The following is a 23,858-nucleotide window of genomic DNA, read 5'->3' as shown; positions in this document are numbered from 1 at the left end:
CAGCTTCCACTTTTAACACGCCTCTCTTTTGAGAGGTCTCAGAGTTCACAAGATTTCTGTTGGAGGAATATAAGTATTGGTTGTTAGCAACCAACTCAATAAGCTCAGTAGTCTCCTCTGGTGTCTTCTTCATGTGCAAAGAACCACCTGCAGAATTATCCAAGCGCATCTTGGACATTTCACATAAGCCCTCATAAAAGATATCCAGCTGAGTCCATCTAGAGAACATGTCCGGAGGGCATTGCCTAGTTAGTAGCTTGAATCTCTCCCAAGCTTCATAAAGGGTCTCACCATCTTTCTATCTGAAAGTCTGAACCTCCACCCTCAGCTTAGTCAGCTTTTGAGGTGGAAAAAATTTAGTCAAAAATTCGGTGACAACCTTATCCCAAGTATCCAGACTCTCCTTGGGTTGAGAATCTAACCACAGCTTTGCTCTATCCGTCACAGTAAATGGGAAGAGCATGAGTTTGTACACCTCAGAATTCACTCTATTGGTCTTCACAGTATCACAAATCTGCAGAAAATCAGAAATAAACTTATTTGGGTCTTCCTGAGGAAGTCCATGATACTGATGATTTTGTTGCACAAGAGTAACTAGTTGTGGCTTCAGTTCAAAATTATTTACAGCTATTGGAGGCACCACAATACTTTTGCCATAAAAGTCTACATTAGGAGCAGTGTAAGAGCCAAGCACTCTTCTAGGTTGCTCATTCCCAACTGAATTTGCCACATTGGCATTAACAGCATTATTATGATCCATAGTGGACTCTGTAGCTTTGTAAAGTCTTGCTTGTTGCAAACGCCACCTCAAAGTCCTTTCAGGTTCAGGATCAAAGTCTAACAGAGGTTCCTTGTTCCTGTTCCTGCTCATAAACAGATAGAAGATAAGAAAAGATGGAATTTTCTACGTCAGAGTGCACAGAATTCCCAGTGAGGTAACCTGTGTAAAATAATAAAATAAAAATACTAATTAAAACAAATAAATAAAATTCAAAATTACTTGTAAATTTAGGACAAAAATTTTCGAAATTAGGGAGCTAAATAAATAAGAAAAATTAAAATAAAAATAACTAGGAAACACCAAACTTAATTTCAGAAATTAATAAAAAATAATATAGGATGCAATTTTTTTTTAAAATTAAAGACAAAAATAAAATAAAACTAATAAAATATAGAAAGTAAAAAAAATAATGAAAAAAAATAAAGTAAAATGAAAATAAAAAAAGAAAAAAAAGAAAAAAAAAGAAAAGATGAGATTTAAATAAATAAAAAAATTAAAAGGAAGTAAAAAAAAGAAAACAAGGACAGGGGGATGGGAAACGAAAGGCAAGGAAAAAAAATTAAATAAATAAAGAAAACAAAAGAAATGAAAAATAAAAATTAATAATAATATAAAAAATTAATTAAAAGAAAAATTATCTAATCTAAGCAATCAAACAACGAATAGTTGTCAATCACCGTCAATCCCTGGCAATGGCGTCAAAAATTTGGTGTAGAATTTATAACCCACAAACTAATCGGCAAGTGCATCGGGTCATACCAAGTAGTACCTCAGGTGAATGAGGGTCGATCCCATGAGAATTGATGGATCAAGCAACAATGGTTAAGTGATTGGCTTAGTCAGACAAGCAGAAAATGGTGTTTTGAGAGTGCAAAAGCATTAACAATAAATTCAGAATATCAGAAAGCAAGCAGTAAACAAGTTGTAAATAATATATGGAGAAATAGTTAAGGCTTCAGAGTTATCTATTTTCCGGATTGACTTTTATTACTGACTATTTTAATCATGCAAGATTCAATTCATGGCAAACTATATGTGACTAAACCTTAATTCCTTAGACCTTTTTAGTCTCCTCTAAAATTCATCAACTGCCAATTCCTTGGTCACTTAATTCTAATTAGAGGATGAAGTTCAATTCTAGTTATATGCCACAAAAATCCTAATTACCCAAATATAAGAGGATTATATGTCACGTATCCCATTAAGTCTAGATAATTAGAAATTTAGGAGAACATGTTTTCAAGCTGTTGTTCAAGTAAAGCGCTTTTCCAAGTTATACAAGAACTCAATTAGAACAAAGGTCATACTTCCGTTCCACTCAAATTCATAAGATAAAGAACAAAAATAATTCTTAAAATATAAATCAGTACATGAATTAAAATAGAAAAATAATAGTATCAATCCACACAACAGACAGAGCTCCTAACCTTAACAGTGGAGGTTTAAAGATGAGGTAGAAGAGAAGAGATGAGCCTGAAGGGTTGATTCTTTTCTCTTTTATATCTAATCCTAATTAATGTAAAATATATTTTCTAAAAATTAAATAATATCTTTTCCTAATTATAAATAAAAAAAATTAAATCAAAATTAATTAATTTCAGCGCAGATTTGTATGGGTGCTTGGGAACCACTTGGGGCATTCGGATCCACGCTGAACTTGGAAATTTCCAAGTTCAGTGTGGAGGAGGCAGCAGCATTTTGCTTGTTTCCCTTTGAGTCCACGCTGAACTTGGCTTTTTCCAAGTTCAGCGTGGGATGTGGCGCGTGCTTCCCTGGGAGCTTTCAAGTTCCACGCTGAACTTGGCAGGGGCCAAGTTCAATGTGGAGGAGGCAGAGGTTGCTGGAGAAGAAGTATGCACTATTATATATCGTTGGAAAGCCCTAAAAGTTAGCTTTCCAACGTCGCTAAAATCACGTCAATTGGACCTCGATAACTCAAGTTATTTCTGTTTGAGTGCAAGGAGATCAGGATTGACAGCATCATTCGCTTTCTCCCTTTTCTGCTACAAAACTCCGTCAAATCCATCCAAATGCTACATGAAATAAATAGAATTATGCACAACTCAAAGTAGCATCCATAGTGGCTAAAAAATATTTAAATTTTGATTAAACTTGGCAATTCAAGTGTAAATTCACAAGGAAAAGATAGATAAGATGCTCACGTATCAGCCTAACAAGTGTTTGATAAAATGTTTGGTTGGATTTTCGAGTAGGTTTTTCTCCTCTTAGATTTGGTAGAGTAATTGGAGACTCTTGAGTTATCAAACTCCTTTGTTGATTGATAATTGAGAAGTTGCTAGTTGATTTGGATCCCTCTAAAGCTAGTCTTTCCTTAGGAGTTGACTAGGACTTGAGGAATTAAATTGATTCATCCACTTGACTTTCCTCCATAGTTAGAGGTTAACTAAGTGGGAGCAATGGAAAATTCTCATCACAATTGATAAGGATAGCTAGGATATGACTTCTAATTCTCATAACCAATAGCTATTAGTTTACTTTCTTGCAATTTATTTTTCTTGTTCCTTATTCAAAACCCCAAAAGATACTTTTTCATAACCAATAGTAACATACTTCCCTGTAATTCCTTGAGAGACGACCCGATGTTTGAATACTTCGGTTATTATTTTTATTGGGGTTTGTTTTAGTGACAACTAAATTTTTGTATGAAAGGATTATTGTTGGTTTAGAAACTATACTTGTAACGGAAATTTATTGTGAATTCTTTACTAGCAAAAATCCGTTCATCAATGAACAAATAATTTTCAATGTCTTCAAAGTCATGAAATACCCTAGTGAATTAGAGAGCTGCATGAGAGTTGGTTTAATTGACCTATTAGTCCAAGAAGTCATTTATGAAGGAGCCCTTGAGAACTCTCTACAACACATAACTTCTGAAAAAGAAGAAGAGTTGCAAGATGTGCATTCAATGGAGGAAAGCACTAGAAGAAGGTGTTGCGAATCAATCCAACTTCCATCCTAGCAAAATTGTGAGTCAAGCTAGTGATGTTAAAAGAGTGTTTGTTGGGAGGCAACCCAACCACATTTAGAATGTCTTTCTTCTCTTTTTCTTTAAAGTGTTTTTCTCCTTCTTCTCTTTTTCATTAAAGTACTTTTCTTTTATTAATTAGTTTTTCAAAAAAAAAAAAAAAAAGAGGCTGACACCTAACTTCAACAATTGAAGTCTAACGCCTTCAAGGTGCCAAGAAGCTGGCGCCTGGTGCCAAGGTTCCAAGTTTGGCGCCCAAGGCTCAAGTTCAGCGCCTTCGAAGCACCCTTCCTCTCTTACGTTGATCTCGAAGTACCTTCACTCATAGTTTTTTTTATGGATTTTAATTTAAATTCAAAAAATAATTTTTAAAAATTTTGCATGCAATGTTCATATTTCTTATTACTTTTTTCTTTTCTTCTTTTATTTTCTTTCATATCATGTTTTCTTTATATTTTGTATTTTTCTTTTTCATTCAATTTGTTCAAAATTTTGTTTGCTTATTTTTAGTAATTTTGAATATTAGAGAGTATCTGAGTGAGAGGAATTGAAGAATAAAAAGGAGATTAAATAAAAAGTGGATCACTTGTAAAAGAATATTATTATATCAATGGACTCAATATGGATGAAACTTGCGAAAAGAGAGATAGAATCTTCAAAAACAAAAATCTAGAAAAATATTATGGGAATTCAAAGTCCAAACCATGAAGCAATAAAAAAAAGAGGGATCGAAAACAGAAGAATAACAAGGTTTTGAGCACCAATGACTAGAGTCCAGTTATGTGCTTCTAGTGCTATTGTGTCAAGGAGAGAATTGGATAAGTAAATATGAGGAGTGCTTCATCACCCGATATCTTAAACCAACTAGTTCAGGATTAACGATTGAAAACCTATATTAAGAGTTGCCTTGAGATAAAGCATATAGAGTTCAAAGAGGCTCTGGACACCTATGTCTCGATATATGAAAAGATTTTTTTTAGTTAAGTGCTTGTGGATGATTAAATTTGAGGGATGCTTCATCACCCGATAACTTGAGCCAACTGGCTCGGGATTAATGATTGAAAACCCACAATAAGGAGCTGCCTTGAGACAAAATACTTAGAGTCAAAATTTCAAGTATCCTCCCCAGTTAAAAAATTGTTAAATCTTTTAGAAAAATAAGCTACTTTCAAGGTTATAAAATTATAAAAGGATTCCTATAATATAATCCAAATTAGAGTGTTTGAATATTCTTAATTTTAAGTATGCAAGATTTATGAAGATAGCAAAAGTTCACATGCGATCATAGAGATTATTATAAACCCTACTTTTACTTTAACATCCAAATTAGAATTAAATTAATAAACTCGTCAATTCTTATCACTAAGATAATCTCTATTTATTCTTCTTTTTGGTTGAGGACAAGTAAAGTTTTAAGTTTGGTGTTGTGATGCCTTGGCATCTTAAGTGATTTTTACATATCTTTTTAAGTAGTTTTCTTATGATTGAAACTTTTATGTTTTAATTGAAATTTTCGTAGCTAATTTATATATTTAGAGTTGTTTTAGAATCATTGTGTATTCAAGATTATTCTCTAAAGAATCAAGTAAAAAGAAGCAAACAAGGAAAGCACCATGAAAGAAAACCCAAGTTAAAACGCCTAGTGAAAAAGAAAGGAAGTAGCGCCTAACTTCAACAGCTGAATTCTAACTTCAGACATTGAAATATAACTTTAGACAATGAAGTTAAATGCCAGTGGAAGAGTTTTGAAGCCTGACGCCTGACTTCAATCATGGGCGCCCAACTTCAGCAAGTTTTTCATCAACTGGGCGCCCAGCACCCATGTTTGGCCCCAACTTCAAAGAATCTCCACCTCCCGGGGGTCCGAAATGCATTGGTGCCTAGTGCCAACATCTAAAGTGCAGCGCCTAAAAATCTCGTCCAGAATATTTTAATTTGGCCCTGACTCTCCAAAGATTTAAGATTTGAATGATTAGTTATTGTTAGCTTCTTCTAGAAAGATAAGAGTTAGTTTTAAATTTGAATTATTATTTTAGTTACCTTATCCTTCTTCGAAAGATAAGATTAGATTTAGTTTAAATTTGAATTTTAGGATAGATTTAGGATATAAATAAGCGGAGGGATGATTCATGGAGGATCATCTAGCATCCAACATCTTGCATTCATTAGTTTAGTTTAGTTTTTATTTTTTCATGAGTCACTAATTCTCTTTTGCTAGGGTTGGGAGTTCTGTTTGATTTTTATGGATTGGTAAATTGATTGTTTCTTTTAAGTTTAATTACTATGCAGGTCCCTATAGTTTCACCGAATTTTCAATTAAGTCTCTATACTTTTTTTTTCTTTTCAATTGTATTCTTATACATGATTTTTTTTCAATTTAGTCCCTGTTAACGTTCAACGTCAAAAAAATATTAGTGAATTGTGAAATTACTTGTATACCCCTGAAAAGAAAAAATAATATATAGGGACTCAATTGAAAAAAAAGGATAGGAACCTAATTGAAAATTCGGTGAAACTATAAATATTCAATAAAAGATATTCCTATAACATTGATAAAATGAAACAAAAATAGTAGTAATAAGTATATATAAAATTCAATTTTCATCATTCAAGTATTCATTATGATCATGTATCATTTTACATTTGTGTGGATTAATGGAATATAGTTTGTGTCTTTATTATATCATGGTACACCATAGAAAACCACAATGCTATGTAATTTGTGTTATTAAAATTTGAAATCTAAAAACGAAAACTATAGAAAACGTAATTTTAGTATAATATAGATAATCTGAAAATCAGTTCTTGTGTTGTAGCCTCCCACTCTCTGAACCAGCATAGGGATCAATTATAACATTGATAACGGCCAGTTTCAGAGCTGAGAAAGATTAGACTTGAGTTAATCAGATGTCCCAACAAAATAGCCTTTTCCACCAAAAGCTTCAATCAAAGCATGGTAGCCTGCTTTTGGAACAAAGAAAGTCGGAGCAAGATCATATTTGTGATGTCTATTCATCTCTTTGAGGGTTCTCCGGTCACCTCCATATACACCTCTATTGTTGAGTCACTACCACATGTAACTGGTCTGATTGAAAAAAAAAGGGATTAATCATTCCATAATTGCAAGAGCAATTTATTGCATATAAAAATAAATATATGCAACCATATATGATCGTATCAACATAATAAAAGAACTTGCATATGGCATATGGTAACCAGAACTATTGATATAGTTATAACTAGAATTATTTAAAAAAAAAACTTATTTCTATATAGTTCTTCAAGCAAGAGAACTAATTTGACTGACAAAATTTAAAAAGCAAGTATATTGAAGGTATGAATTTTTTTATGTTCAGGCTGGAACAAACAATATATATTTTCTCAAGTTTCAACAAAAGACAAGACATATAAAACAACAGTTAAGAATTTTCTCTACACATTCCTAAATTAACACTATGCCTCATGATATGTTATGTTGTTTTATAACAAAATTTTAATAAAAGAACATTTTTTACATATCTTATAGTCCTTCAAGTTTATAATTGATGAAAAAATTTCACAGAAACGTCTTGGAATTACAGTGGTAAGCTACAAGTTAAGTAACTTACATTCTGAGAATTAGCATTACTTCTTCTTCCCTGCGACGTTTACTTGCTATAAGTTCATAATCTGACCTCAATGAAGTTAACAATGACATTCAGGTCAAATCCATTAGCATCTTTCAAAGCTAAGAGCGCTTCTAAAATCATTGCATTGTACTTGGGGAGAAGATAAACAAAAGCAACCAAGTCTCAGAATAATTTAAAAGTAACGAAATACCTTTCTTATTTTGTTGAGGCATACAACAGTTTTAACTAGAACTACAATCTTAATCCACATCATTTAATTGTAATAATACATATAGAATTAGAGACGTCAATTCGCATACCGCAGAGGATTCTTAGCATCTTCATCATTTTGAGAGAAATCACCCACAGCAACAAAAAGGATCAGGTTGAAGAATTATAGCAGTGATAGGGTAGCATCTTCCCCAAAAACAACAATGGCATTACCAGGGGATAGCAGCAGCAGGGGCCACAGCCTTGATTCTAGGAACCCTAGATTTTTCTTTGGATCCTTGAGTGTGTTAACGCTCAAATTTCACTACTTATCCTGAATTACCACAAAAGAACAAAAATTAAAAACCCTAAACCCTTGACTCAGTTTTCTCACACTCAAATTTCACCATTTATCTAGAAAATAGAATACATAAAGGGAAATTACACACATTGCGGTGAAATTTAAAACCCTAAATTGAGATAAGACGCAAAATCAAAAAGGCTAATTAGGGAAATTTTGCACCTTAAGGTCAATGTTGGAACGTGAAGTAAGAAAGGGTGCGAATTGGGAATCTTTGCGACTGTTCTTCCATTTCTGCTTCTGATTACCCATTTTCGATTTCGTTCTTCTTTCTTTCTTGAATTCTTCAGCTCAATAAATTTAGTTTAAGAGAAATTAAAGAGCTTTCTCCAAAGCTGTGGAGGTAACCAAGACTTTGATAGTGACGTCTGTGTTATGGAGTTGCCACTAACAGCACAAACCAGTGCAGCACAGAGCAAGGACGACAGACGACGACGGACGCTCACGCCGCCAAAGACGACAACGACACCAGCAAACAGAGGAGAAACGCCACTGACTTCAGAGAACAAGCGCTGGCTAGGGTTTTACAAAATGTAAGGGTAGTTTTGAGATTTTGAAAAATTAGAGGTGGGTTCAGTTTGCTATTTTAACCTAATTATGAGAATATTCGATTTTTTAACACAATATTCTATTATCTCAAATGATTTTGTCACGGTAGGGGCTAAATTGAAAAAAAAATTAATGTTTAAGGACCCAATTGAAAAAAAAAGCATAGGGACCTAATTGAAAATTCGGTAAAATTATAGGGACCTGCAGAGTAATTAAACATTTCTTTTATTTTGATTAATGCATTGTTACTTTTTCAAGAATTAGTTTCGTTTTTCATCTTAATGATTAGAAGTATTGGAAAATATTCTAACTCTGGCTTGGATTCCTTTATTATCTTGGGAAATTTAATATCGAGATTAGATTGAAACTCTTTCTCATAATTTTTCAAACTGACTAAGGATAGCTTTTGGAAGATTGTGCGACTTTAAATCAGAATTGTGCTTAACTGCTTTCTCTTAATTAATTGACCAAGGAATTAGCGATTAAATAAGATAGAGAGAAATTGATTCACTAAGGAATTAGAGTTTGATTATATATGATTTTTCGTGAAAGTATCTTGCATGAACCAAAGTAAATAAACCTGAACTTTTTCTTTTCTAAAACTTAAACATCTCTGAAATCTTAACATCTCCATTCATTGTTTATTTCTCTAATCATTCATAAGCATTTATTCACATACTTTACTGTTATTATTTCAAGATCTCATCCACTTCAAAGGTTTGTTAATCTTATTAGAGATTCGATTTGAAGTTGCTTGCTCAATTCTTTAATCCTCGTGGGAATTATATCTACTTACCGTGGTATTACTTGAAGTGATTTAGTACACTTGTCAATATTAGTCCATCAAGTTTTGGCTCATCAATTGGCAAAATAACTTAGCATTAAAAAGCTAGGCATCCATGAGTAACAACCGACCTTCAATGATCAAGCATCCATGCAAGGAGTAATAAAAGCAAGTTACCCAACTTCATATACAACTCGGATCAAAACGAGTAGCTAAGAAGTCCAAGTACAAATAAGTTGCAAAAATAACTCACCTGGAAAATTCTATAACACTTATTGCAAAAAAAAAAGAGATAAGTGAATGAAGCGAAGATAAAAGTTCAAAGCATTCACTAAATAAATTGTCCCACAAAATAAAATCGTTCAAAAACACACAAATTCGGGCATTACAACTTAGAAGCAAGAAAAGTAAAAGCTAAACCTAAGAGGCATCTTCAGCAGCAGGTGAGCCAGGTTGGGAGTTTTCTTTAGGTTGAGTGACTATTTCAGGTTCAGCTTGAGGAACCACATCAGAGCTACTCGGGTTGACTTCTTCGGCATCGGAAGAAAGAAGGGCTTGATCAACACCCTTTAGATTCAGATTCTCGAGAAATTCTACGTCTATTGAATCCAAAAAAACAATCCTCCCATCAATCATGACATTGTCAGGGTCAATGAGAGAGAGGTTCACCTCGGGCATCATAACTCTGAACTGAGCCTTCAAATTTTCAGCCACTTCATCCATGCCTTTTACTACTGATAGTTCTAGTTCCTCATGCTCTTCTTTAAGCTTCTCGAGTTCTTCCTCTCTTTCAAGCCTCTCCTCTCGACGATGTCTCTCCTCAGCCTTCTTCTGGAAGCCCTCTACCATAGCACACACTGCCTCAGAAAGCTTCACCCTCTCACAAATCTTGGCAACATCAGATGCTAAAGTCTTCTTCTCAGCCTCTAGTTTTGACCTGGCCTCCTTCAAAGAAGCAACCACTGCTTGAAGCTCAAACAACTCCCTCTGAGTAGCATTAAGAGGGGTTTCGTGAAGACTATTCAGCAAAGCCGAACACATCCCCATCTTTTGAATTCTATCTTGGGCTAGCACCTCCAAATGTCTCTCCATAGATGAATTGTCTATACCTATGGAACTATGGGGAAGGATGTATTCTTCACAAAAGCTGACAATATTAAAACCTTGTTCATCAACACTTCAAACTAAGAAGGAAGGTTTTTCTATTTTGAGAGCCACTTGTATTAGACTCCTTCAGAGGTTCTTTAAAAGGGGAATAGGAGGGACAGTTTGAGGTGTGGACTCTTTGATAGAAGGTGGGAGAGGTGCCAATTTTCCAGACTGAGAAGAAGATGAATCCGTTTTCGAAGGAGATAAAGTCTTACCCGACTTCTTGACCTCCTTCAATTGAACTAACTGAGCAGTTGCATTCTTTTTCGCCTGCCTTAATTTTTGCAAAGCGTCCGAGCCACTGGTCATTCTCACTATAAAAGCAAAGGATAAAAGAAGTTTTAAGACTTAGAATTCAACAAATAAAAGAGCGGGGTTATCTACAAAATAAAAACTAGCTACCTAGTTCAGTTCAGACATAGCTGGGCTTGGCTATCGAAATGTCTTTATATCGAGGTGAAGAGATCGGCCCCAACACTCATAAAATAGGGCTACTATATATTCTTCCACTTCATCAAGATCCTCGAGATTATATTTCACAACATTAGAGAACTCCTATCAGTATTGACAAAAAATGGGCTCATCTCTCTCATTATTGAAAAAAGGTCGGACACCCTCCATAGGTCGGACCTTGAAGTAATTTTTGAAATGATAAAGGAATCATCAAAGATGGAAAATACCTTCTTACCCTACACAGCTTGGAAAGAAGCCCAATGTTGCATCTTAGAACTAAAGGGTTTGGTAAGATGGAAAAGGTAAAAGAAAACCTTGGAGGGTAAGGGAAGCTCGAGCTCCTGACTAACTAACTGATAAACCTTCAAAAAAACTCCAGGAGTTCGGATGGAGATGAGAACGGAAAATCTTAGAGGTTTGAATAATTTCTGTTTCAAAGTCGGAAAAGGAGATTGTTGATAAATTCCAATTTTGTGGTTTATCTTGTGTTGAATTTAGGGGATTTTATCAACTTATCTCACATATATTCAATGAAATAGCATGGTTTTGTGAATTTCTCCTAATTTGTGCTTAAAAGTAAAAACATACTTTTTAGGCCCTAAAATTGCTAAATTTAATTTACTTTAATTCCATTCGATGCCTTGATATGTTTGTTAAGTGATTTCAGGATTAGAAGGCAAAGATTGGGTTGAAGAAATGAAGAAAAAGCATGCAAAAATGGAGAATTCATGAAGAAATGAGGAGTTGTTGAACTCAAGGCCACGTGCACGCGTCACCCACATGTACGCGTGAAGAGAAATTTTGCCAGTGACGTGTACGCGTGACCCATGTGTACGCGTGCCAAGCGGCACATGACCTCACTAAAGGCAATACGCTGGGAGCGATTTCTAAGCTCAAGGAGGCCCAAATCCAACTCATTTCTGATGCTTTTGAACCCAAGGATTGTAAGAGAATGGGGGGAGTCATAGTATAGTTTTTCATCATGTTTTAGGGTAGAATTCTAGAGAGAGCGGCTCTCTCCTCTCTCTAGATTTTAGGATTTTTATTTCAATTCCTTTTAAATCTATGTTTTAATCTTGTTTCATTTTAGTTTTTCTTTACTTTTATTTGTTCTAACACTTTAGTTTATCTACTTCTCTTGTTAATTTCTTATTTTTCTCTCTTTTATGTTTATGAACCCTTGTTGGATTTTAATTTTTTTTAATGCAATTTTATGTTTCCATGTCTTTTTCTGTTTATCTTCATTGCTATTGTTTATTTCTTGCTCATGTTAGTTATAGCTTTTATTAATTCTTACATTTTGTGATGTCTACTTTTATTGCACTCTAGGTGTTTGATGAAATGTTTTTACTAGTTTTAGAGTAGTTTTCTTTACTCTTGGCCTAGGCTAAGGGAATTGGGTGATCTTGAGTCATTGAGTCTAATTGAATTGGTGATTTGAGGACTCTTAGTGGTCAATTTGATACCCATTGACACTAACCCACTACTAAGCTAATTAGTAGGTAGGTTGGGACTTATAGATTGATCTTGATCAAGCCTATTTGACGTACTTCAAGCATAGAATTAGACTTGATGGGTTGGTCTCTCGTAATTGTCAATACATGATTTGTAGACAAGGATGGTGATCTTAATTCCCAAGCCTTAGCGAAGAGTTCTTTTCCTTTCCTTTATTAGTTAATTGTCATTTACTTTCTTGTTATTTACTTTTCTTGTTAATTACAAATCAAACCCCCTTTGCCCCTTCATAGCCAATAATTGATCACTTCATTGCAATTCCTTGTGAGATGACCCGAGGTTTGAATACTTCAGTTTATTTTCATTGGGGTTTGTACTTATGCCAACCATATTAAAACTTTGATTGAGTATTATTTGTTGGTTGGAAACTATACTATCAATGGAATTATTTTGTGTGAAATTCCTAACCGACGAAAATTACTCTTTCAAGAAAGAGTCACCCTAAGCTTAGTGAACAGACACTCGTACATGAACAAAAAATGGTTTTTTGAGTTGTTATACTGGGAAAAACATATTCTATCCTCAGGATCAGGAGCTTCTAATTCATACTTTTGTTTCTCTTCTTGGGTTCTACAAATTCTTTGTTGAAAGCAAAATCTCTCTATGTACTCCTTATCAACTACAGGAACAATGGACAAAATCGTACTATCTACCCAATCTAGGTTGGAAGAAACTCTAGAAGACATGTTGAGAACTACTGAGCGAGACATAAGAATATATATCTAAAAAAAGGAAAAACTACATCACTACAAATAATAGCTCGGGTAATCATCAAACAAGTTAGAAATCATCACAGAAGCAAAATATTTGCATCTCCAAATATTAACTATGGAAAAGTATATCCCAGGTTCACAAAAACAAAAATGGCATCATCGTCAGAGATAACACGACACCTTTTGGGGACAATATAAAACCCCAGTCACAGTGAAGGTCACTTCAAAAAATTATTCTAAGAAAATCAACAACTACTATAATATTCAAAAGAAGCAACACACAAGGAGGAGTTCACAAACAAATAGCAGAGCCAGAAAACCATATTTTTCCCTAATTGGCAACTTTTAGAAACAACAAAATCGTGTTCTTAGAGAACAGATATAACACTCTACAAGAAGCTAAGAAAACATCACAAACAAGAAAGCCCTAACAAAAATTAAACAGTCACTAATAAACAACCATTAAGAAGAGAAAGTACCAACCTTGATGATATTGAAAGCGAAAAAGGCGGGTGCAAAGATCTTGGAAAAAAGGGGCCCAAAAGCTTGTAAGAAACAACTAAGGGGGAGATTCGAAGAAAAATGAAGAAAGATTCGAAGGAAAGAAGAACTCAAAATGAAAATGGCTCTGCAGAGGAAAAGAAAAACCCTAAGGGGAAATGGAAACGCGAAAAAATGAGAAAAGGAGGAGAAATTGCCTTATATAAACAATAGGGCAAATGGTAACTCTACTATGCATTATGTAACAACCCAACTTCTAGAACGTTATGACCAATGTTAGTTGCCAGGTGCTACTACACGGCTTTCCCTAAAGACTTTAGACCTTATATTAAATATATACATATGAGCCTATAGTGCTAGTCGAGATCGTGTGTCAGGTATATAGAAATAACGAAATAGATAAAAGTTGAATAGATAATATATACATGATGCATAGAAAATACAAAAAACATAGTAATCTCATACATATATGCGTGAAGGCTCATTCAGTACATCATAATTTATACTGGGTTACGTCGTTGCTTATTCTTGAAAATATTTACAGACTCCATATTTATACTAACAGGCCTCGACTCACAAGAGTCACTCTAGTCTGGGACCCCTTCTAACTTGTTTATATAGGTATTTATAAAAGCACATAGCCCTCTAAAAGTCTATACAAAGCGAGGGCAAAGACTACTACTACTACTACTGCTATTGTTATAACTACTGCTGGTCATCAATCCCTGGCAGTTGAAAAAACATGGAACTGCGGTGTGGAAGTAAAAGAAGTCGCTCTGACCCTCCGATAATGTTACTGCTACTCGCTAGTCCCAAGGCTGAAAACTCAAAGAAGATCTCGCCGGTTTGCATCTGCGGAATGGGGAAGTAAGGGGTGAGAACCTAAGGTTCTCAACAGGGTACTACACAGGAAAACCTAAGGGGTTCCATAGCCTAAGTCTAAGACTTCACGCAGTTAGGTTAGTAAGTCACACAAACAAGTACAAATACAAGTATATAGTAGAATAGTAACCAAGCACGAAATACAAGAAGCAGAGACGAAATATAATCACATGTACAAGTAAGCAATCACAAACATAGAGAATGCAGTAACCAAGTATGATGCATGCCTGCTCCTATGCAGGCCATGAGCTCATGCGTCGGTTGACTACCCACAACCCGACATTACCTAAGAACTAGTCCTAGATATGGTTTCCCAATTTGTGTCCGTCCGTGCATACGTGTCGATGTGGTTAAGAATACCACCAGTCCGTGACAACAGACAATCGTTGTAAAGCTTGACGCCATAATATACGCATAAAGGAAAAACAAAGTTTTAGCAGTCAGTGGATAATACCTACCTCCAAACAACTTCTGACACCTTGGGGTTTACAGTTCTTTTTCCGCGGCACATCTCAAATAAAATTTATCTCTAAAGGACTTCTCTGCCCTTCTTTTTGAAAGCTTGTGACCGGTTCCTGCTTTTAATATCTCAGCCTCGTCACATATTTTATTATTTTTTCCTTTGGTATTTTTGTACATTTTCAATTTTACCCTTTGTGTATATAACTTCGTTTTTCTAGTTTTCTTTTAGGCTTTTAGTGACGCTTTCACCACTAGTGTTATTACTTCACCATTTTACCCTCATATTTTTTTAATTGACCTTTTCTCCTTCATTAAATTAATTAATCATTTTTAGTTTGACTTTATGCCTAAATTTACTAATATGCCCCTAAGTACTCTAGTTTTACCGTTTAACCTGATTTACCATCAAAATATTACCGGGTTAATCCTAATAATTTTTCTATGACCAAATTATCCATAATACTTTTAGTTAATGCCAATTCTATCCTTAAGGACCTAAAAGATCATTTTACCCTTTGTTAATTTATTTACTTATTCTAGTTACTGCCTTTTACCATTTTACTTCTAATTTTTACTAAAGTCTTTATTTAGGTCCGAAACTTTATTGTAATTATAATTTTGACCTAATTAATTTATATAATTATTATTTTACCCCTAATGATACTAAGTTCAGAATTCTATTTATTCTTCACTTAAATTACATTTTTAACTTTCTTTTTACCGAAAAATGACCATAACACCCTTTTTACTTTTACACCTTTTTCCATAAGATTAAAATCAATTTTCTAACCTCTTTTTAACCCTTATACACATGACTTTCATGATCATTTAGTGGCTGAATTTTCAGGAGTGCAGTTTTTTATTTTTATCCACTTTTAGTGATTTTTAAGGCTTGAAACTTAAACTCCAAGTGCTCCAAATAATTTCAGTTGTTTCATATAATTTCCAAAGGTAAATAAGTTTCATATATCACTCAAATAATAGTCCAAAATAGAGAAGCATCACTGAATTTCTAAAATTAAGAATCAAGCACAAAATCACCACAAAGTGGCTCATATGAAAACCAAAAACAAGAACAGACATACTCTAACTAATCCTAACTCTTACCTCTTATTGAATTCAGTTCCTAAACCTTTCACATACTAGAAAACGTGCACACAAGGGCATAAGCACAGCTGGTGATGGTGCAATTTCATTTTTGGCCAAAAGTATCGCAAAAACGTCGAAATTCAACCACCTTGAGCTCGAATCTCTCTAACTCTTTAGGCGTGCTCCATGGGTGCTTCAAGAGGAGTTATCTATACATGAAGGAGAGTAAGAATTCATCATGGCTACTGTTTTTAAAAAAGAAAAGAAAAGGAGAAAGAACAAGAGTTTACCTAGCTGAAATTTCAATATAAACGCAAGGATTGGCGAAAACGGGCAAGAGTTTGTGCTTGTATGGATTGAGTACTTGAAGAACACAAGAAGAACAATAGAAGAAGAGTTGAAATAGGAGATGGGGCACAGAAAACAAGTGCAAAAAGTTTTTCTCTTTCTCTCTCAAGAATTCGGTCAAAAGAGTGTAAAAATGTGTAAAGTTTTTTGTGAATTTTGTAGCCAATGCTTCCTTAAATAAAAAATCAAAGTCTTGCTGAATTTATGATAGTAAAAAGAGGCTGGAATTTTCGTGGTCAAGGGCTGGGCTTCAATGAATAAGGGACATGAAAACGAGGAAGCTTGGTCAGCGCTTGCGTGTCGAGCTTATCCACAGTTAACTGCAGTTAGTTACTCGAGGTTAAAAATATAGCAGAGCGGGGTGAAAGGCTAAGATAGTCTCAACCCAGAGGCTGAGAAAGAGAGACAGGTTACTTGTGTGGCAAGTAAGAAGATTTAGGGTTTCTAGGAGTCGTTTGCGGAATACTAGTCAAAAATTCGGTTTGAAATAAATTTTACCGTGGTAAAATAATTAATGGCTAAGATTTATTCTTAAAGAAATAAATCATGAATGAATTGCTAATATCAATCTTGGGACACAATTACCAAGGTAGAAATTCTTTTTTTTACCACTGGTTTCGAAGTTTTTGCTTATAAGAGTTTTTCTTGGCACACCCAAAACCGTCACTAAAAGTGAATTTCTGGCTCAAAAAGTCTCTAGTAAGAAAAATAAACCAATGGTAAACTAATATTTATTATTTACTAGTCAAACTTGACTTAAGAAAATTAATTGTTGTCATAAAGTCAATTTTGACCTTATTAATGGCTTTTTCTATTTAATTTTTTATTTTTTTTACCATTGGGCCAGCCTCACTATTTCTTATAGGGTCATGGTTTGACATTTTGCGAAATAAATTTTAAAATAGCCAAAAAAGTCTGTTTACCGAAAATTGAATTCTTACACATTAAACGGTGCACACGGTTACCAATATAATCGAAGAAGCGTGCAAACATTACAAAAGGCGAAACGTCACATCATTTCAAAAATTTGGTCGAGTTTCCCGACCTGGATCCTCAAAGCACGTCAAGAAAGCCAACCTGATTAACTCGCATCCACGACTTAAATGGATGCTCGAGTCCAACTTCTAAGAATTTGGTCTCGAGCAGGGACACTGTTCATACTTTGGCTCAAAACTAAAGGCCAGTCCCAAAAGCATATAAGGCTCGAATTCTACAATGGCTGCGTGTCTGACCTCTTCGGATCGACCTTAGTACAAAACCTTAACTACATCTACAAAAATGCTCATATATTCAAATATAAGATCTCAACAACCCCGTAAAAAAAGGAGAAGATAACTACCCACTAAAATAGGAGGGAAAGTTACAAGAGTGGCCACTAGGTCACTCATTCAATTATATAAATATCCCCTCTACTCGAGGTATTTCTCAACTCTAATCTACATAAAATCTTATCTAAAATCCTTGTTAACTTAAACATCGAACTTCCCTTGCAGGTACCACCTCCATCCTCAAGACATTGGACGACGACACCTCTTCTATAGAGACGTCGAATTTAGCGCCCAAAAGAATTTTGGACCCATATCTAGGTCCAATCCATCTGTTTCAGATAATAATAATAATAATAATAATAATAAACTACTATCCTGGAATAAGCTTGGATATTATTTTATTTTTACAGTCATGCTACACATACAAGTCTTTTTGGTTTACAAGTCTTACAAGTTGGGTCAAACCCAACAGAAGCTACACTCACCCACAAAAGCGTGTTAACACGCGCATCACGTTTCCAAAGCGCTCCCTCACCATTAAGAACGACTCTTCTTCTTTTTCCTCGATGAAAATCATAATTGTCATTTTTTCTTCGCGTTTTTCCTCCTCATCCTCTTCTTCCTTCTTCTTCTCCTTTTTCTTTATGTTTCTCCTCCTTTTTCTTCGCGTGTTTCATCTTCATCATATATAGTGTTTCTCCTCCCTCTTCTTTTGATTTTGCAACATTATGTATTTTTTTCTTCTTTGTTTGATTTTTTCCTCCAAAAAAGAATTATGAGAATAAGAAATAAGAAGATGAAGAAGAACAGCAAAAGATGAGGAGGAGGAAGATGAAGAGTTCTGAATTATGCAGAACTTATCAAAATAAAAATACACCCAAATATCTTTGTTTTACACCCAAATATCTTCGTGTTACACCCAAATATCTTCATTTTACACCCAAATTTGCTGCAAATACAGAAATGAGTTATGTTACATGTATACTAAAATCAACCACCAAAGTCAGCCACCAGTATAAAATACATACTAGAATACAAATAATACATTGAAAATAAATTAAAGCACACATATATTTATACACAAATACATTGGTGGTTAATTTTAGTGGCTGATTTTAGTGTACAAATTAGGGGTGCACAAGACCCGGTTCGGCCCGAAGACCCGGACCGGGCCCGGTGACTTCGGGGCTAATTTGGCCCGGCTTTGTTATGGCCCGGTCAGACCCGAGGTTTCAATAAATGGCCCCGGTTATTTATTAAATCGGATTCGGGCCAAGCTTCGGGTCACCCGGGCCCGGCCCGTTGGACCCGTGCATGCAGTAAAAAAAATAAAAAAAAATATGCATTACACTATGTTTTATTGTTTCTTGGCTTTATGTTTAATGTCTACAAATTTATTCTTCAGGACTCAGGCTTCACATTTCACAGCCCAATAGCCCACAGCCCCACAATATTCAGGGGTTAGGGCACACTGCACAGCATACAGCCATACAACACACTCTCTCAGTCTCTCTCACTCAAACCACTTCCCCTGAGGCGCAGCGCCGTAGCCCCAAGCCCCCAACGGCCAACGGAGAGCTTCCTCTTTCTCCACCAAGTTTGATCAACCACCACAACTGCATACAACACACTCTATCAGTCTCTCTCACTCAAACCACTTCCCCTGAGGCGTAGCGCCGTAGCCCCAAGCCCCCAACGGCCAACGGAGAGCTTCCTCTTTCTCCACCAAGTTTGATCAACCACCACAACTGCTGACCGTCAAACACCGTGCGCACCAGTAACTCGCCTTTAATCATCTCTCAGAGACTTAGAGTTCTCACCAACGCAGTGCTCATCGCAAGACGCAGAGCAGGTAATTTGTTTTTGCTAAAAATCATTGATTTTCATTTTTTCTTGCAACTACTGGCCTATTGAGTGCTAAATATTTTCCCTATTTTGTTTGTTTTGTTAATTTTTGGAAAGAACTAATGAAATCGTTGATATTTTTCTTGCTATAATTGGTTTGATTTTGAGAAAAACTAACAAAATTGATTTTTTTGTGTTTAATTTTTTGGTTTGTATTTTGAATACTTCAATGATGAGAGTTACATGTTAGATGAAATAGGAAGAAGTTATTGATTAGAGATAGGAATTAACAATTGAGAGAAATTGGGAGCAGGAACATAATTTGCAATTATAATTATTGGCTGCCTTAGCAAATTCTTGGAAGTAGGAAGTAGGAACAATAATTTTAGTTTTATAATTTGCACCACTAATAATTGTAATTGATCTCTTCCACTTAAAATTTGATTGTTATTTAAAAGTTGAATTTTCTGGTTTGTGCACTACTGCACTTTATGTTAGTAAATACTAAATACCAATCTTGGAAAGCCTTATAAGTTGTTTGTTTTTTGTGAGGGTACGAGTGGTCACATATTTTATGCACAGATAGGGTACAAAAATTAAAAGATTGCAATGATGTTGTGCTGAAAAAGGTTCATTTAGAGAGATAAAAGTAATGATGCAGAAAATGCCAAACCATTTTGAAACCATGAATTCCACGATTACTGGTTACTACCAACATACTTATGAATCTTTTTTATTTGTTTTGTTTTTCTTTTTTGGATTAGTAAATTAAACATTTAATTCTTTTTGCATTTGTTATTGTTAAATGATGAGACTGAACAGTGAAGACTTGTTTAAGTATGCTCAGTTTTATTTAGATATATTGAATTTATGATAAGTTGTTTAAGTATGTTTAGTTTTTTTTAGATATATTGTTATATGAATCTTTTTATGTTTAGATAAACACAAATGGGAGGAGGAGATCCTAGTTCTATTGCAGTCCAATGTAATGAGGACAACAAAGCTATGGACATAGAGCATGAGGTTGCTGCTAATGAGGGACAGCAGGCTAATGAGGGACAACAGGCTAAGGAGGTACAGCAGGCTAACGAGGGACAACAAGCTAATGAGGGACAGCAGGCTAACGAGGGACAGTAAGCTAATGAGGGACAGCAGGCTACTCGCAAGGAAAAAAAGTCTTATGTTTGGACGCATTTTAAACAGCTTCCATTTAGCGAGACCAATGGAGAGCACAAGGCCAAATGTAATCACTGTCGAAAAGTATATCTATGTCATCCAACTAGACATGGCACAAATTCTTTGAATAAACACTTGAAAATTTCTCACAAGTGGATATTTACAAAAGCAGGCAAAAATGGGACACTTCATGGTTATATGCCTAAGGTTGGTGAAGAAGGTGAAGCCGGCAAAACTTTCAAAGTCAATGGCTATAGCGTGGAAGATTGTAGGAAGGCAATGGCTGAGTTTATTATCCTTGATGAACACCCTTTTAACGTGGTCGAAGGGATTGGGTTTCGCAAAATGATTAATCGATTTGAGCCAAGATTCACTGTACCATCCAGGATGACAATGTCAAGAGATTGCTTTCAGCTTTATTTAGATGAGAAGAAAAAACTTAAAGCTTGGTTGGCAAAGTCATGTGCTCGAGTTTGTTTGACATCAGATTGTTGGACATCAAATCAAAATTTTAGCTACATGAGCCTAACTGCACATTTTGTTGATGACGAATGGAAGCTACAAAAGAGAATTCTCAACTTTTGCTTGATTGAGAACCACAAGGGAGAAACAATAGGGAGAGAAATTGAGACATGTTTGAGAGAGTGGGGAATCGAAAAGGTCTTCACAATCACATTAGACAATGCATCTTCAAATGATGGGGCTATCACTTACCTTCAAAGAAAACTAGCTACAAGGGGTGGATTGGTGTGCGGAGGAAAATATTTGCAAATGAGGTGTTGTGCTCATATTCTCAACTTGATAGTGAATGAAGGAATTAAAGAGCAACATGCCTCCATTGAAAGCATTCGGAATGCTGTTAGGTATGTTAGATCTTCTCCCCAAAGAATTAAAAAATTTAAAGAATGCATTGAGGCTAAGTTGATAGAGTCTAAAAGTCTTGTTTGTTTAGATGTTCCAACTAGATGGAATTCCACCTATCTAATGTTGGAACATGCTGAAAAATTTGAAAAAGCTTTTGATAGACTTTATGATCAAGAAACTGATTTTTTTAGATGGTTTGGAGAGGATAGTGGGGGTAAAAAGAAAGTTGGTCCACCCACGGCACTTGATTGGCAACATGCTAGGCTATTCATTGATTTTTTGAGAATCTTCTATGAGATTACTTTGTGTTTCTCATCTTCTTTACATGTTACTTCAAACAAATGCTTTCATGAAATTGCATCTATAAATTCTCAACTAACATCTTGGAGCCACAACAATTCTGAATTATTGGGAACTATGGCATGCTCTATGAAGGCTAAATACGATAAATATTGGGGACCAGTTGACAAGTTTAATCCTTTGATACTTGTTGCCGTTGTTTTAGATCCTCGATACAAACTTGATTATCTTTCTTGGTGTTTGGAGGATGTATATGATAAGGAAGTGGCTACTAGTATGACTAGTTTTGTGAAATTTACATTGGAGACATTGTACAAATTTTATTCAAAAGAAATTGTAGATGATAAAGTTTTTGATGATGGTGTCAGTTCCTCTAGAGCTGTTTTGGATGATAAAGACAGTAGTCAGTTTAGTGCTAGGTGTGTTGCTGCAAATAGAGTGAATTTGTGGAAAAAACAAAAGAAGGAAAAAGCTAATGCTGATAGCAAATCTGATGTTGAGAAATATTTGGCCGAAGATCCTGTGGACATCGAAGATGAGAATTTTGATATATTGGCTTGGTGGAAATTAAATGGATCAAAATATAGAATTTTGTCTCCCATAGCCCGTGATGTCTTTGGTATTCCAGTTTCAACTGTTGCATCTGAATCATGCTTTAGTACCGGTGGGCGTGTGGTTGATCTTTATCGTAGCTCTTTGTCACCAAAAATGGCAGAAGCTTTAATCTGCACTCAAAGTTGGTTGTATCCTTCTAAGCAGATATTTGAAGAACTTGAGATTGATCAATTTGACAGTAGTGACAAGATTGTTAATGGTATATTTACTTTATGATGTCTTTACTTTTTTTTATTATTTAATTTAATTCATATGATGATCTTAAGAGACTAATTTTTATGTTTTGCAGATGTTACTAACACATCCACACAACAAGAATCAAGTTCACAATCTTGAGAGCAAGCTACCAATCAAATGAATTTTATTCTGTAGTTGTTTGCTACTTAATAGTTTGTTGTTATTGGTTGGTATGACACTATAAATTATTATTATTATTATTATGTTAATTTTGTGTTGGTTGTTAACTTTGTTTTAATTTTCTTTTGAATTTTGAATGTTTAGTGTGTAATTGACATAATTATTATTATGAAACTTTAAATTATTATTATTAGATTCTAAATTATTATTATGTGAATGTTACAATGTTATGGAATAATTATTTTTCAAAATTTAGAGGTTCAAAAAATATAGAATCTAATTTTTGGTGATGTCGTGATAAAGTTGATCAAGACCCGGGCTTCACCCGGTCTAGACCCGGCTTAAGTGTGGCCCGAAAGTAACACGATTTCATCGGGTCTAGGGCCGGGTTAGGGTCTCATAAACAGACCCGGTCATTATTTAGGGTCGGGTTCGGGTCACGGCGAACCCGGCTTCACCCGGCCCCATGTGCACCCCTAGTACAAATAGCATTTTTGTACAGAAAAATATTTCCTCTAATGCTGCTTTTTTTCTTATTCTTTTCCTTATTTCTTTCTTTCTTTTAGTTAAATGAATGTAAGTTCATCCTCTTCCAAGTAATTTTATAGCATTATGTGTTTCTTCTTCTTCTTTGTTTGAATGAGAAGAAACTTGAGAAGGTAAAACAAAAAGAAAAAGATAAATAAGAAAAAAAAGAAGAAGATGGTGATAATGATGAAAAAAAAAAAGAATCGATGAGGAGGAGGAAGGAGAAGAGTTCTGAATTATGCAGAACTTATCAGAATAAAAATACACCCAAAATTTCTTAAAATACACCCAAATATCTTCGTTTTACACCCAAATTTACTGCAAATACAGAAATGAGTTATGCTACGTGTACACTAAAATTAGCCACCAAAGTCAGCCATCAGTATAAAATACATATTGAAATACAAATATACATTGAAAATAAATTAAACCATACATGTATTTATACACAAATACATTGGTTGCTGATTTTAGTGGTTGATTTTAGTGTACAAATAGCATTTTTGTACAGAAA

General features: G+C 34.7%; 1 non-coding gene across 1 annotated transcript; it reads left to right on the top strand.

The window, feature by feature from the left end:
• The first annotated feature begins 224 nt into the window (after positions 1 to 224).
• Positions 225 to 330, top strand: LOC148567256 (small nucleolar RNA R71). The gene has a single exon (XR_015882144.1). It is a non-coding gene; the product is annotated as a small nucleolar RNA R71 (small nucleolar RNA).
• Positions 331 to 23,858: the final 23,528 nt, after the last annotated feature.

Source organism: Arachis ipaensis, chromosome B4 (genome assembly GCF_059453495.1).
Source record: "Arachis ipaensis isolate K30076 ecotype BB chromosome B4, ASM5945349v1, whole genome shotgun sequence".
In the NCBI taxonomy this organism is placed as follows: domain Eukaryota; kingdom Viridiplantae; phylum Streptophyta; class Magnoliopsida; order Fabales; family Fabaceae; genus Arachis; species Arachis ipaensis.
This window is presented reverse-complemented; position numbering and strand designations above follow the sequence as displayed.